The sequence below is a fragment of the Uloborus diversus genome, chromosome 5 (genome assembly GCF_026930045.1).
Source record: "Uloborus diversus isolate 005 chromosome 5, Udiv.v.3.1, whole genome shotgun sequence".
Classification (NCBI taxonomy): domain Eukaryota; kingdom Metazoa; phylum Arthropoda; class Arachnida; order Araneae; family Uloboridae; genus Uloborus; species Uloborus diversus.
The window spans coordinates 114,624,761-114,641,564 of NC_072735.1; the positions used below are offsets into that span (position 1 = coordinate 114,624,761).

Below are 16,804 nucleotides of genomic sequence, written 5' to 3' on the forward strand. Positions count from 1 at the left end.
TCAAACTAAAAAGTAGAATTTAAATTCAATGAGGTAGTTTTTATGCAGATTTGTTTTTATGTTTTCTAATTTTAAATTCATTCAAAGTTTTAGACACATTCAAAATATTTTTCTCTTTTTTTTGAGCATAAGTTTTTATTTGGGGGGGGGGGGGAGGGGAGGGAGAATATCTGAGACTTAAAATACTTTTCTTTTATTTAAGTAAAATGCATAAATTTTACCCTAATCCTCGAAAGTTTCCCTCCATATCAAAGACATTATTTAAGCTCACGATTTGTTGTTCCATGTCTTTATTGCCAAGTGCCAAGTGATAAAATATTATTGTCATTTAGGTCGTTTATAAAGTAACTTAAGTTATCACAGAAACTCTTTTCAAAATTTTTATTTGGTTTATCAGTTAAAATACATTTATATTAAGTATACTCAACGCGCTTTTTTAATCAATGGCTATCGCATAAATACACATTTTTTAGTGTGCTGAAAATAATGTGCTTTATTGTTATACTGTATGGAAATTACTTTACAGAAAACAGTTTTCTTATGCGGTTCCTATTCCTTACACAGAAACAAACAAGTTTGTGTACTTAAAAATCATTTGTAATTTATATTAGTAAAACTGTTCGTTTGCGTATTCAACTTTTTTCGACGCGCTGCTTTATAATTTAATGCTATCCCCCGTTTGCCTTTGTACATTTCAATGTTTTAAAATACAAATTTCGGTCATTTAAAATATAAAATTTTGAAACAAAATTTAAAGGATGGAATATTAGTCGAAATTGTATTTGTAATCATTTACTTTTTGTTTTGAGCAAACAATGAAGTTCATGTAAGGATATTTTTTCTCTCTTCTACAAGCAAAGGAATAGAAGATAGAATAATATTCGCAAAGCGTCTTTTTACCAGCATATTTAAAGTATACTCTTTTATTTTTTTGAAATTTTATCCCACATATTTAGCGCACCTTCCATTCCTAACTTCACCGGATAAAAAATATCAGTCACTATTCAAAACAGAAAACTTCTTTGGACTCTCGTTTGCTTGTGGTAGGCATTTTGAGTAAAGCTATAGTTGCCTGTTGTAATAAGATTTTTCAGTAGACATTACTGCTAAAAACTGCTCTTACACCACGTTCCCAAGGACAACTGGCAACAATATAAGAGGTTTTTTTCTGCAAAGGACATATCGATAAACAATGTTAATGCTATCTATAAGGAACCAGACAATTTTAGTAAATTTCAATTTTCTATCATGGAACCGTTTAGCAAGTGTTAACGGAGGAAAAAAACTCAAGTAATCCTTGGTTGCGAGCAAACACGTCAGTTGAAATTTTTCTAGTGGGGAAAAAAGGTTATACACTCCATGTAAATTATACCAAAAAACTGAAAAACATCACGCTCACTTCCAAGAAACCACACTAATTGCCCAAAGTCAGTGGGAAAGTTGTCATTGACCCGCCGTAAATGACAGGCCTGGTTGCAAGGCAATTATTGTTTAAAAACAAGTTCAAATTTTTTTTTTTTTTTTAAAGCTTATATCTGTATGAAATTTCTTTTTTCGAATTAATTGTTGATCTATATTCATTTGAAGCAATTTTACAGACACAGATATTGCGATCTGTAGTTACCATTCAGGGGAGAAAAAATAAACAGTGAATATTACCTTTCAGAAGCTGAATTAATTTCCTTCGAAAAAAAAAAAATTCGCTCAGGGTCACGAAAAATATTTACCAAACGATTTCTAGTAAACTATCATTCTGAAACTCATAAAACATTTTTGTCGGAAGTGAGGTCAAGATTTGCAAGTCGACACGAGTATTAATCCACCATGATATATGAATCTTCCTTAGAGGATTGAAAAGCAAACATGCTACTTGTCCTATATAAGCGTCTGGGACACGGAATAACTTTACTTCGACTATACTTTGAAGAAAAAGTAGCCAACAGCAGCAATATGTTAGAAAAAGATGCACGTATGAATAACATTTGATGCCATTTTTTTTTTTTTTTTTTTTGCACATGTATACTTCAGTAATGATAATTCAATGCGCCGATGTCGTTTGTTTTCTTTCAAGTTCCAAAACTTTGTGCAGTAAGTTGTCTGCATAAAAGATAAAAACATCATGTAATCATTAAAAGCTTTTTTAAAGAACCTACAGTTTTGAAGAAAAGATGAATCTGAATTCATTGTTAGCAGATAAAGAGTTTCACATTCGAAAGAAGCTCATGTTTTTATTTTTCTGACAGGTCTGTTAAAATAGTTTTTAACTGGCTCTTTTAAGATTTGACCAATGTATCTCTAAAAATAATATCAGTCGCCAGGCCATGTTTTTGAGTGTAAGAAATTATTGGAACTACCTGAAGATGTTTTCTGGATGACTTTGAGAAGTTTTTTTTTAGTTTCAGCAAATTTCTTCAGACAATTGTATTTTGAAACGTTTGAAAATGTTTTTTAACTTCTGGCGTCAGAAAGGTTTTTTAATATCAGGATATAAAATTTTGAGCTGAGAATTGATGCTTTAGATGAAAGTGAAATAAATTATAATTTCACATCATCATGTAGATTAAAAAGCTCCTATGTGTTATGTTTAATAGAAACCGAACTGAACTCTGAAATGAGCAGTACATCAAACACAACATATTCCAAAATAAATTGGCAGGTTTTGACCACCCAGGAAAAAAACCCTTACGCAGGTAAGGACTTTGTTGCAGGTAAGGAGTTTTTAAATGTTAATGTCTTTTCCCTTTAAATGAGTAGGTGCTCATAAAAAGGAACTATAATTCCTACCCGCAATGTAGAAAACGGTGCTTTTAATAAAATTCATAGTAGACCACAAGTGTTCCACAAAACATCGTTACAGATTCTCCCAAGAAATCAAGAATGTTGACGGGGCTAGTCCATTGAACTAGTCTTCATTGAATTAAAAAAACGAACAAAATTGATGTGGACCCCACACTGCCTCCTTTTACGTCTGTTAAATAATAATTGTGCAGTTATAACTCTAAAGTATGGGTGCATGTACTCATGTGCGAGCGTTAGAAGCAATACTTCTTGCATGAATATATTTTTAGAAATTTTCCTACACATATAAAGAGTATGGTAAACAAAGAGAATTGGATACATTACCATTTTACGCCAATTGGCTAATTTTAAATCTGATCGATCATTTTTCATTTCGTTCATTGCCGTCATGTTTGGTCAAAGTTACATACAAACTACTTCGTTAGAAAAAGCCATAAGTTATTTTGGATTTTTAATGGACTTTAAACAAGACTAAAAGTTCCACTAAAAAAAATAAATAAAGCCCACGAAATACTCGTAATTAAAGAAACGCATTAAAATGTAAAAAAAATTGCCAAGTCACGAACAAACCATTAAATAACATAAAAAGTGCAATTCAAATAATCCGCAAACTAAATGAAAAGAAATCAAAACAAAATGTTAAACCAAATGCTGAACATGGAGTTTCATTAAAATTTTTGATCAGTGAAAGGGGAGCCAGAATGGCGACGAAGTAAATGTTATTTTTCTATTTTCGCTTAGGGTAGAGAAAGTAAAAATGTCATACCTGCATACCTGCAACGGAAAAGTATACAGAATTGTACTTTCAAGTATAAAGAAAAGGGATGTAAAAAAGTCCCTGTCTTTACATTTGTCAGCGTGTGCGATCTAAATTTGCATAAAACTATGGAACGTGCTTTAAGAACAAAAATACAATATATAATAGTACCTTAAAGTGCAAACTGATGCCAAAAAGTGTTTTACAGCAGTTTATTATCATTCATTCATCATCGCTAAATATCGCCAACAGAGGAAAATTGAGAAAAAAAACCCCGTTTATCGGCGACCATAATCATGGGCATATAATGGTAAGTGGTCGCCAAATTGAACCATCACTTGAGTGCGTATTGAAATTAGCACCGATTTACTCCACTCAGACATTTAAATCGTACAGATGAGAAAGTTCACTGTCTCACTCAGACATTTAACAAAATTTCAACCTAGCGTTTTTGAGTTATGTGAGATACTTATATATATAGGGGAAAGTGGGATAAAACCGAGAAGTCGGGAGCAAACCGGGTACCCCCTTCGAGCCCCTGAAAGCGCTGCATCGCGTGGACAAGAGAGAAACTACCTTCCACCTTGATGAAGAAGCAGCGGCAATTAAATAAGAACGTAAATAGACACGCTTCTTTCGTTCCTGTGAAGAAAATTCTGTTTGAGTGGTTTTTGCTTAAAATGTTTGAACAGAACTAGAAAGTTATACTGCGTTTCTGTTTCTGCAACAGTAAAGGTATTTAGCTCTCTTTGTATAACATTTAATTAATTTCATTATCATTCTAAGTAATTGTCTGTAGCGTTCTGTATAGTCATATGACGACATTTTTTATGAAAGCTGTACGTCGGAGCAAAACCGGATACTAACCGATGGGCAAAACCGGGTAGTACCCGGTTTTGCCCCTTGATTTTTAAACGATAGTAAGTCTATTATATAATGATAATAAAACTTTTATTTGACCAAATTATTTTACAATAAGGTCACAAAACAATATATATTAAAGCTTCATCTTCAGGCAATATTAGAAGAAAAGAAAAAGAAAAATGATGGAATGAAGACCAAAGATGGACGGAAGAAAAAAAAAAAACCTGAAGGAAAGATAAACGAATCAAAGAAAAGACAACATTATAAAGATTCCAAAAAGGAACAGGCAGAAAATAAAACATCCAAACAATGAAGAACCGAAGGAGCAAATGAGGGATGAGTCCGGTGAAGAGGATGACAATACTGCCTGCATTTACTGCAATGAGCTTTACTCGGACTCCAAGGGTGGTGAGGGATAGATCCAATGCATTCAATGTCGTCGTTGGGTCCATGAAAGCTGCTCTGGGGTGAAGAGGAACTATTTTTCTTGCGACTGGTGTCAATAATCTTTATATTACAGCGAAAAATTAAAGATAAAGACAATTAAATTTTCTGACAAGTCATCAATATGTGTCCTTTTATACTTATTCTATTATGTTATGACAATAGTCAACATAGGTCACTAAATAAAACTTGAATTTTGTGGAAACTTTTATAATTTTTATTTTCCCACAGCAATAACATGTGTACCCGGTTTTATCCAACTAGTGGGGTAAAACCGGGTAAAATGACCTTTTTTACAAAAAAATTAATAAAAATTAAAAAAAAAACACCTATGTTTTTGAAACTGTGGTTACATTAATAGATAAGTAGTGCATACTTTTGCAAAATTTTGTTCCTTTATGACAAAAACTGTGATTTCTAGAAGCCTGCAAACCTTAGGGTCCCGGGTTTACCCCACTTTCCTCTACATACGTATATGCAGACATCACGGGAAAACTCATGATAATTATTAACTCAGGGATAGTCAAAATTAGTATTTCTACTGTCCATACGTTGGTACATAAGCAAGTGCGGTTGGGCTGGGGAGGGGGGGGGGGTAATCCCAACATTCATTCGGGAGTGAGCAAAATCAAAATTTTTGCCGAAATTTAAGTGAAGCTTTCTTCGCGGTTATTTATATCAAATCTTAAAGCATTTTGACGGTTATTTATATAAAACATTTAAGTAGTTTTTTTTTAAGTACTGAAAATATGTAACAAAATCCGATAGCTTTCTGAATTTTGGCATCAGAAAAACAGTTGCCTTCAAATTACTTTATAAACTCAAGATCACAACTCGTATTCATTACCATTGAATAAATGTATCGAGTCCGAATAAAATTTGTATCAAGAAATACCAGAAAATGGGCATTGAAGATACATATGCTCTATACATAATACAGTTAGAAGAAAGAAAGGAAGAGAGAAAATAATACAGTATAGAACCCCTCTCAATAAGGGACACTTATGGGACCCGACATAATGTTCCTTAAATAGAGGTGTCCCTTCTTCGGAGGCATTTTAGTTTATACATGCAGTGTGTTAATGCAGTATAATTTTGTTATGAACTTACAAACACTATTAACACTTTAGATTTAATACTTTTAATTTTTCATACACAACTAAATCAAATTCACACTTAATGATTTTTTAAATTTTTTATTATTTTATTAATTATAACTGAGTTAAAAATTTGGTAAGTCCGAAGTTTTTCTCCATAAACCTATTATTTTGAAGTAATTCATTGCATGAATTTGCTTCATGTCATGTAATTTACAATGCTTGACTGATTACTGATTACTTGAAATATGGAGTCAAACATAAAAGTCAAAAAATATTTTTTCGACATTTGGTGACTGTTCACCTTGTATGTATGCATTGTGAATTACAATTATATTATTCACATTTCAATTTTTATATAAAAAGCTAGTCAGTTTCTGTGCTCTCTCCTTTGACCCTGAGCCTACTTGAATAAATATCTGCGTTGGCAAATCATGCATGTAACTTTCAGCAAGATTTTTACAATGTATAATACTTGTTTCTTCAACATATGCTAATGTTCTACTCTCCTCAATTAATTTTTAAAGGAAAAGTGAAGCTTGAATTCCAGTAAATTCACTTTTTCTTATGCACTTGTACATAATTTTTTGTAATTTTGTTTTCCCCATGACTGTCCCTTAAATAGAGTGTCCCTTATTTAGAGGCAAATGCATGGAAATCTGCATTCAAAGGGATTGGGACCAGAAAAAATGTCGCTTAAATAGAAGTGTCCCTTATTCGGAGGTGACCCTTATAGGCCAGTGCCAATAATGTTTGAGACCAAAAAAATTTAGAACAGGATAAAACCAGTTCGAAAGGCAAGAAAATCTAATAACATTAATAGGAAAAATAAATTACGGGCGAGCTGAGTTCGGGAAGGGGGGTGTAGGGGGGTTTAAGGGGGGGAAAACGGTTTATCACGATTTCCGGAAAAACTAAGAGTCCTATCGAAAAAATCTAAATTGCAAAGTTGTTGGTAATAAAAAGATCTACAACTTTTTCATTTTCACTTTTTTTCTATAACCTCAAAATAATGCGAAAAATTCAAAAAACCGACTTTTTGGTTTTTTATTTTTATCTCCCACAAAAAAAAATTTTTTTTCACTAAATTTAATGAAAAGTTACCTTATTATGTCCCAAATACACTGTAATTTTTTGGATTTAAAATATTTATTTTTTCTCCTTATTTTGGTTCAGTAGTAAAAAAGCATCAGAATTTTCAATCAAAAATTCTCACGTCAAAATATCTGATTTTTTTAAAAAATCGGAGCAAGTTTTTTTCGTTGGAATCTCTACTTTTTGATGGTATAAAAAACAATATACAATACTATGGAAACTTTTTGCAAAAAATGAAGAAAATCAAAAAAACTCGAATTTGAAAAAAAAAAAAAAAATCATCACTATGTAAAATTTTAAGCTATTTATTAAATTAACAGCAAACACAATAATTAACAGCAAACACAATTGGAAAACTGATTATTTTTCATAATATTCAAGGTTACACAGTTCGAAATTGCGGAAATTACTCATTTATCCCATCCTACAGTGTAGCTTGATATTCGTAACTCCAAAGAACTATAGGGGGCACTGCAGTCACCGTCTAATGATGGATGAGAAGGGTATAAAACAAATGCATGCTGTAGATTGATTTTTAATTATTTTAATATATTTTTATTTTCAGTTTGTGACAATGTCACATGGAAAATTTCATTTTTCGAGTAATTAAAGTGTACATTTTAATAAGGAGCTTAAAATTTTTACATAGTTATGACATTTTTTTTTTTTTTTTTCAAATTCGAGTTTTTTGATTTTCTTCATTTTTTGCGAAAAATTTCTATAGTATTGTATATTGTTTTTTATACCATCAAAAAGTAGAGATTCCAACGAAAAAAACTTGCTCCGATTTTTTAAAAAAATCAGATATTTTGACGTGAGAATTTTTGATTGAAAATTCTGATGATTTTTTACTACTGAATCAAAATAAGGAGAAAAAATAAATATTTTAAATCCAAAAAATTACAGTGTATTTGGGACATAATAAGGTAACTTTTCATTAAATTTAGTGAAAAAAAAAATTTTTTTGTGGGAGATAAAAATAAAAAACCAAAAAGTCGGTTTTTTGAATTTTTCGCATATATTTTGAGGTTATAGAAAAAAAGTGCAAATACAAAAGTTGTAGATCTTTTTATTACCAACAACTTTGCAATTTTGTTTTTTTCGATAGGACTCTTAGTTTTTCCGGAAATTGTGATAAACCGTTTTCCCCCCCTTAAACCCCCCTACACCCCCTTTCCCGAACTCAGCTCGCCCGTAATTTATTTTTCCTATTAATGTTATTAGATTTTCTTACCTTTCTAACTGGTTTTATCCTGTTCTAAATTTTTTCGACTTTTTACCATTTTCAAAGCTATTGGCACTGGTCTATTAAGGGAGGTTCTACTTACATTAAATTATCGTTTCTTTGAAAATTTAATCTAAAGCTAGACATTTCAAATAAATTTCGTTATTTCTTACAATTTTTCTTAGTTGTACAAAATGAAATAGACGCAAATAAGCTTTTGAGAAAAACCTTAGTCTATTCTAGCAAAGGGTGAAAAACTGGTTCAAGAGTGAAATGCATAAGAGCTGAAGAAAATTCAAACAGCATCTTCCAGTATCTCATAATCTCTTTGATGTTAGTCAAACATTTACATATTTTTGAAAAACAGGTAAACAAAAAACATAAGTCAGTTTCATAACAATGATTAATTTGTTAACTTTGCATTCTGGGAAGTCAGGGGGAAAGCCGGTGACAAATCTATCTTCGTCATATTTGGTACATTTTACAAGAAATTACCGACACAAAAGCCAAACTTTCGCATGTTTTACAGCTTTAGAATTTCAAGTAGATTTAACCTCGGAATAAGTGTGTGCTGCCGGTAACCTATTTAAGATTACTGATTACTTGAAATATGGAGTTAAACATAAATGTCAAAAAATATTTTTTCGACATTTGATGACTGTTCACCTTGTATGTATGCATAGCGAATGTGAATGCAGTATTGAATCTTGAAAAATAGCTACAAACTATGTCATTTATGTTTGCTGTCAATCTCCTGGTTCGCTCCTTTTTACCAATCCTTGCCAAATAGATCTGGATTCTTATATTACTTAGCATTATATAGCGGTGTAAGTGAATAAGTTTATCAAATCAGTATTTTCGGTTGGTTTAAGCTTAAGTCGGTTACTTTATTCGACTTCAAAGTAGCTAATGCGATAAGTTATAATAATTGATCTCTAATTGTTTGTCTATATTTCCTTGACAGAAATCAGCACCTGTTTGTTATGTAAAAAACATTTATGGCCTAAAAAAAGTGGTTTTCAGAAAATTTTTATCTTGTGAAATTGCTTCTTGACCACACTGTGCCAGTCTTCCAACGAATATTGAGAAGATTAAAATAAAAGGAATTTTGTTATGTCTCCCAATATCTGTTGTACTATCCGCAGTAGATTTAAATATTTGAGAGATTCGTTTAGTTTTGGGCAGAACTCTTTAAAAATGAATTTAAATGTGAAGCGTTAATCTTCACTTTTACATTTTTCGTAGCTTGCCTAAAAGTATTAAGATGTAAAGATGCAGTTATATATGACAATGAACCTACACTTTTTTTTATGTTAGCAAGGCATTCATAATTCTTTTGAATTCGGTTGTAGACTTACTGCAATGGAAAACCACGCCTAAGGACTCTAGCACTTTCTAGTTCATGTTTAGAGCCCTTCGCCCAAAGTAGCCAAGGCACTTATAACTAAAATCCCCATAATTATTAAGTGTATCGTTTAAAACAGGGTCCAATTTCTAACAAAAGAAGTAGTCTTCAGAACTTATTTTCATACGTAAGTAGTCTGAATTTCTTTCAAAATGTTTAAGATAAAAAATACCATATAATATAAATAATTAGTGCTGGATTTGAACTGTCGTGCACCTTAGCGAAAATCAAGCCTTGGTTAGAAGACATAAATTTTAAAGTCAAGAAATAATTTTACTAAACCTGATCATACGAGTTCATGTCATAAAATATTCCGCTGCATTTAGGAAATTCATTTTACTTACCCAAAATTTCATTATCAGTTAATTTCTGCATTTACTTAGCTTTTTTTCTTTTGCATTATTCAGTATTCACTATCAAACATTCTTTATTCCTCATTGAGGACCCACATTACTTATTCTGCTATATTTTCAATGCTCTTAATACTTTATGTAAGCTGCAATTTTCATTTCAGTTTTCAATTCATAGTAAAATCAAATACGTTTATTTAGCAGCTCTAAAATCATAATCAACAATAATGAAATAAACTAAGCAATATCAACAGAAAATACACTCAGCTAACCAAAAATGATTTAAAAAAAGAAAAGGTTTTTATAACATTGAGGCACGTGTGAGTTTCTTCTGCACACGGTCAATGCGCCCTCTGGTTGCAATGGACTTAACACTATCAAGTCACTTTATGTATTGACTGCTTATTCCTCAATTGCTCCTCACGTTGAATATAATACTCTAAGAGTAACAAAATAGTTCTAAAGGAAATCGTTATGGATTCTTTTGCAAAACTACATTTTAATTTTACATAATCATATTTCTCATTACACGTTTATATTTAAGAGCTTTTGAATGATAATGTTTCGCATTTTCAGTTAAACTCTCTTTATATGAACACGTTTAATGCAAAATCACGGCTATAATGAACATTTTGTTCGTTAAGCTTGACTTATTTACATTAAATTGATAATCTCAGCCAAGACGAACAAAAAATTTTTCACCTCTTCAATGAAAATTTTCGTGTTGAATACTGCAATGTTCTGTGTAGAAATTATTCTTTATTTTGTGAGGTTGTAGAGGGCCCATGTGTATCTATAAAAGAAAAAAGTTGAATGTTTTTCATTTAGAATAAAGACGATGAACTTGCTTGACATCTGCTCGGTGATAAAACTGTTTATCTTCCACTTTGGAATTTAACCTGTCCCGCAATAGCTGATTAGCATCTTCCCTTTTCAAAATTTTCCACAAACAATTTTAAGAAATCAGTTAAACTTTTCTGAATATGCTACTAATTAGACTACAATGTGTATATTAACAGTAATAACAAGTAGCAATTATTTTTAACTACAGGGAAGCATTTCTTTAAAATTATTCACAGTATCACTTATTCACGGTTATTACGAACTGTTAATACGAACAAATTAGAGGATTTTTGATGTTTCGTACTAACTGAGTTCTCAACTGTAATTTTATCAACTGAACTATTTCTAGTGATGCCCTGCAAACTTGAAATTTTTACATTGCTTAGAGGAACTAAAAGACGTTTATAGTTTTCACATAAAAATTCTGGTAAATAATTTGCATTATGTAGATGAAAACATACATTTTATGGTAGATTTAAGTAGGTTCAGTGGGCTAACCTAAACATTGGTAATGCAAAGTAAGGAGGACATTATGCGTTTACCAAAGTGCTGTGGATCCATCACCTTTGTTGGAGACTGACGTTGTGCAAAAGACGTTTACCGCAACTTGGTGATTTGTGATCTTTTTCTCCTCAGCGGTCAGCAGAGGTAAAGTAAGTGGTTCTAACTGTTTTTATTTGTCATACTGGAGGTTACTAAATATTTTTATAATAAATGTCATCTTCTCTTTCATCTTTGATATACAAGTTGTTTCCAACTACATATGCACTGCAATTTAAAATGACTGAAAAAAAAAAAAAAAACTAAGTTTAATCTATAAATAACTAATTACCTTTGTGCTGAAAAGTAACTGGAGAAAACCAACGCAATGAAAGTACAAATATGCATGTATACAGTACAAATATACAGTAATATATGTATATATTACTTTATAAATATGTTTCGGGGTTTCAATGAACCCCCTTTTTAATGCATACATTGTGAGCTTTTGGATGTAAAGCTTTTACCGGATGTCTTAACATCCAAAAGCTCACGACTTTTGCATTGAAAAGGGTTTCATCAAAACCCCGAAATATATGTATGCAGTAATCCGTGTATTTGTGCCTTCATTGCGTTGGTTTACTCCAGTTAAGTTTAATGTACTTTTCGTCTCTCTCAAGGACAACAAACGTTACTTTCCGACTGCATTATACTTAACTTTAGTAGGTATGTAACTTAATTCATGAGAAGTTTTCTCAAGCAATAATCTAAGGTTGCGTTTGGACGTGTTTTAACTTTACTTGCTCTTTTCCAAAAAAAAAAAAAAAAAAATAGAAACGTAAGATTACATTGTGAATTATGATTTCATATGTATTTTATGTAAAAGTAATTCGACGATGTTCTTGACGAACTAGAAGAAGCTGAAGAGAATAAAATGGTGTAAAAACATCAAAAGAGCAAGCATGGCAAGCATGTCTTGGGAAGTGAGAAACTAGGAGAGAGGTGCGTAAAAACAATTGAAGAAAAAAAGGGAAATTTAAGATGGTAATGGAAGTAAAAAGCAAATAGATAAAAAAAAAAAAAACCTGCCATCATATGATGAAGACTAATGATTCCGTAAAGATCTTCTGAGGCATCAGTTGAGTGAGGTGACCTACATGAGGTCAGCTAACGCTAACATCAATCTCTATACTTATATTCGGTTGAATTATTGAGAGGCAACCGATATAGGATCCAGTTACTTTATGTTTTAACATGCTATAAGGCAATTCTAAGGCTACACACAAAAAAGTAAAGGAGCTTCGGATGAAAAACCAAGTCACTTTATATGCGATCTGCTCATAGTTCTCAATCATATGTAATAGGGTCTCAAAAGTCTGGACAAAGGCATACTTAAATTTATTGAAGTGGAAGTCCATCAATTTTCAATTCTGGAGCAAGTGAAAGTCGTTCTTCTTGCTTACAACGCACACAATGTTATCTCAATTTATTCACAAGGTAGAGATGTATTTGAACTGAAAATATCAAAATTTGTTACCCATTGCTCGAAGCAACTCTTATAGTACCATGCAGTACGTTACCGCACCTAAGCCAGGGCTAAGGCAGAACTACATGCAGTAAACCAGACAGCTCGGTATCACATCCTGAGACTGCAGCTTCGTTCTTATTAGAACTTCTCAGTTAGGAAGAGTGAATAACCGAGATGGAGGCAGATGTCATCTCATTGAAGCTGAGAGTGCCATCAAACTGGTAGATAAAAATGAATTTATCTCACCAGCGAGTGTCTTGAGGAGTTCTAATAAGAACGAAACTGCAGTCTCAGGATGTAACAACCGGGCTGTCTGGTATATTGCATCTTATAGTACTATTTTATTACCACTGATTTTACTTAAAACTAGAAAGTTATTTTATTACCGGTCGTTAAACAGCAGTCACATAAACTGTGCCTTAGATTGGCGTCGATAAATAATCTTGCCTTTATTGTATTACTAGAAAGTCGCCCGTCAGGGTATGACGGGTGAAAATTGCTTCTACTCTTCTACATTTGAACGACGCCACTGCCTGTTTGATGATATTTTGATACTTGAAATTTTAACCCTAACTCCAGTGGATTAATCCTAAACTCCAGTGGATAGCGGAAATTTTCAACCACTTTTTTTTATTCTTCATTCCCCTAAAATGACTGTCTTACCAGTAAAACAGTTAAGATACCGGATCGAGTTCAGCCTTGTCACAATAAAGCTTTCCTTGCATGTTGAACATTACCAAAACATATTATCAAATTATCATGCCATGGCGCGATTTCATTGTTGAAACTCGCGGGTTACTCGATCATTGGCTATTATTTATATGAGGATGTTATATCTTCACGGCTTTGCTAGAACGCGACAATAAGGATAATCCTCCATGTGCTGTATGAGAATACATAAAACTTTCTTACACTGTGCGGATGGAAGAAGTTTGAAATTCATAAAAAGATAACTAACTAACTGAAAACTGGTAGTCTATCCTGTTATTCTTTAAAGGAACTAACGTGATGAAAGAGATTTCATATTTATGTCGTCGTTATCCTTGAAACTGGACAGACAACCCTCTCAAAGCAAAATCTCGTCTGCGATCCAGACAGAATTTGAAATTTTATGGCGCTCGTAAAATCAATAGAATATTGTCTTCCGAGTTTTCGCTGTCTGCAAGACGTTTTTTTTTCCTGTATCCTTTCGACTATCGAAAAATGGGGTTTCTTCACTGCCTTTGGGCACGTAGGTCACTGCAATTAGCGTTTGCAATAGGCTATCAGTCGAGCCGTAAATTCACAGATATTGCAAACCAAAGAGCATTATTTAACAATATCTGCTCGTAAAAATTTTCACGGTAGCTCATATCTGTTTGATTCGAAGTTTTATTTCAATAATTACGATGTGTAGGATTTGACTCGTGGAATGGCTGAAAAAAGAAAAGAAGAACCCAAATACTTTGTAATTATTTTGGCAAGCAGTGTCAAATTGGGTTTTAAGAAGCAGCGATTTTGAATCTCATTAATGACTATTAGATGGGGTCAACCTAACCTGGCAGCATCGTGAAGGCTACGTAGATCCTAACCGCAACATGCAAATACAGCCAGGTTAAGTTTGTCCCAAGAACAGTTGAAGATGCTTAAGCTCATGGCTATACTCCCAGTGGTTATGCGAGCTTTTTCCAAGTCATATCTACACTTAATCAAGTTTTTTTTCAATATAAATTTTCAAGATTAGATCTTTGAAATTCAATTTTTTTCTCTTTGGTAGAGAAAGCACTTCTCGGATAGTATTATACCTTACTATATTTCATATAAATGATTTATCAGAAAAATATATGTTCATCAGATAATTTCTTAATTTGCTTCTTCAGCAACTTTTGTTCGATCAGTAGAATCGGATCAAGTTAAAGATAAGAAAAATATAACACTAGAACTGTACTGTATTGCTGAGAAAAATAAAACTGTTTTGAATCTAGTGTCTATGTGCTTGAAATACTTTCCGCATGAATGTTTTGTAAAATATACAATTGTGTTTTTTGTTGTGTAAAGTAGATGCGGGTACGGTAAAAAGTAGTTTATAAATATTTTAAGCTCAACAGAACACTTGCATTCTCACTAAGCGACATCTATATATATAAAAATGAATGTTTCTCTGTATGTCATCCATGAACTCAAAAACTACCCGGCAGATTTGGCTGAAACTTTCACCGTTTGTTATTTTTGGAACTGGGAATGTTTATAGACCAGTTCGAAAAAAATCCGATCGATAGTTCCTTTTTTATTCCAATTTAAGTCACAATCCATTGGATAAATACGAATAAAATTATCGGCTGCAGAAATTAATTCGCGTGAAAGATCTCATTGATAAGAAGTTAGCTGTTGCCATTTTCTTGAGTTTGAACAAATAAATTCTTTCTTTATTGTTTTATGGCTTTTCATGGAACGGGGGGATTTAAAACTTTTTCTATTTGATATTTTTAGCGATTGATTGATCTTGCAAACTGCGTGAGTACAAAATTTGAGTATATTTACGGCTTCACTTGATACCTGGACCGATTATAATGAAAATTGCTATATATGTAAGGATCTCGGCTGGTCTAGGGGTATTCTTCACACAACAGAGCATAATGACGACATCGTACAGTAATAAACATTTAATAATTGACAGCCCAAGACGAATACAGGAACAGAGAACAAGAAACATTAAAACATCGAGAACAACACGTCTTCCACCACACTTCCCATCATTCCTTCCTTTTCAACCCGCCAAAACTGGTCGCGTCGCGCACAATCTCATTCCGCGCGTAGGATAATAAAAACATAATTCACAAGAGTTCGAGTTCTTAATAAAGTGTCTTAGAAAATAACACATCACCACATATATATGTATTTTTCCACGGAGAAGGTGCATAATATGCTCATTGAAGCCACTCGCCAGCAGGTGGCACTGCATAAAGCCCTCGATCCGTCTCTTAAGTGGCGACACGCTCCAGCGTCCGCCATTTTGTGTCGTTCCGCAACTTTCTCCCTATCTCAACAGTAGAAAAATGCAGAGTTTCGCTCATTGAAAAGTATCTTTTTATCAACGAATGTTTGCAGATTTTTGATCGTAACTTATGTAACTGATAATATACATACAAAAATGTTGAATTTTACCTTAGTAAAATATTTTTTTTATTATTAAACCGAATATTAGTAAAAAGGTGTTTTGAAGAAATTTTCGACTATTTTTAAGAGTAATTTCTTTTTTTCCCTCATATAGACCTTCTGAGTTAAATTACTTGAAGTGTTTTAAATATGCGTTTTATTATTAGAAAGTTGGTGTAGTAGAACCAGGGGCGGATACAGAAAAATCTCTCGGAGGGGACCCGGGAAATTGAATAGCACCTCCTCCTTCCCCCTGCCACATACGGTGTTTCATAACAAAGTTTTCGTTACTTTATTTTAAAATGTCTTTTTTTAATTTTTTTAGGATCCCTTAAATTAATGATCCATTTCTAAGAACATACATATTATGTACCAATATACTTTGAATGTGGACGTAAAACATCTTTAACGTTTCAAGCCAATTAAATACTAAACCATAATAATGTTACCGAAATACTATACAATTAGCGGTTTTAATTTTAGGAACAATGTCGTAATGATTATAACACGAGGGCAAGGTTATTCAATAAAAAAATATACCCATATCTCATTTGAGGTTTTAATATTATTTTATAGTATTTTAACTATAAAATATTATTTAATTAAGAAAATCATAGCTATTAAACATATAAGTTTTACTGAAAAATTCAGGACAATTTCTGTGTGGATTTCGAAGCAGTTGCTGATTGTTCTTGAAGCCATGATACAGTTGAGATAACATATTCATATTACATACCGTCTCCATTAATATCATGGTTTTCTCAAGAAACTACGATACGATT

The 16,804-nt window shown here is 32.3% G+C and overlaps 1 long non-coding RNA gene across 1 annotated transcript; it reads right to left on the reverse strand.

Annotated features, from left to right (window-relative positions):
- Window positions 1-11,567: 11,567 nt before the first annotated feature.
- On the reverse strand, window positions 11,568-13,924 carry LOC129222077 (uncharacterized). The gene is made up of 3 exons (XR_008580565.1): window positions 13,850-13,924; window positions 12,752-12,873; window positions 11,568-11,663 (listed from the first exon to the last, which is right to left on the reverse strand). It is a non-coding gene; the product is annotated as an uncharacterized LOC129222077 (long non-coding RNA).
- Window positions 13,925-16,804: the final 2,880 nt, after the last annotated feature.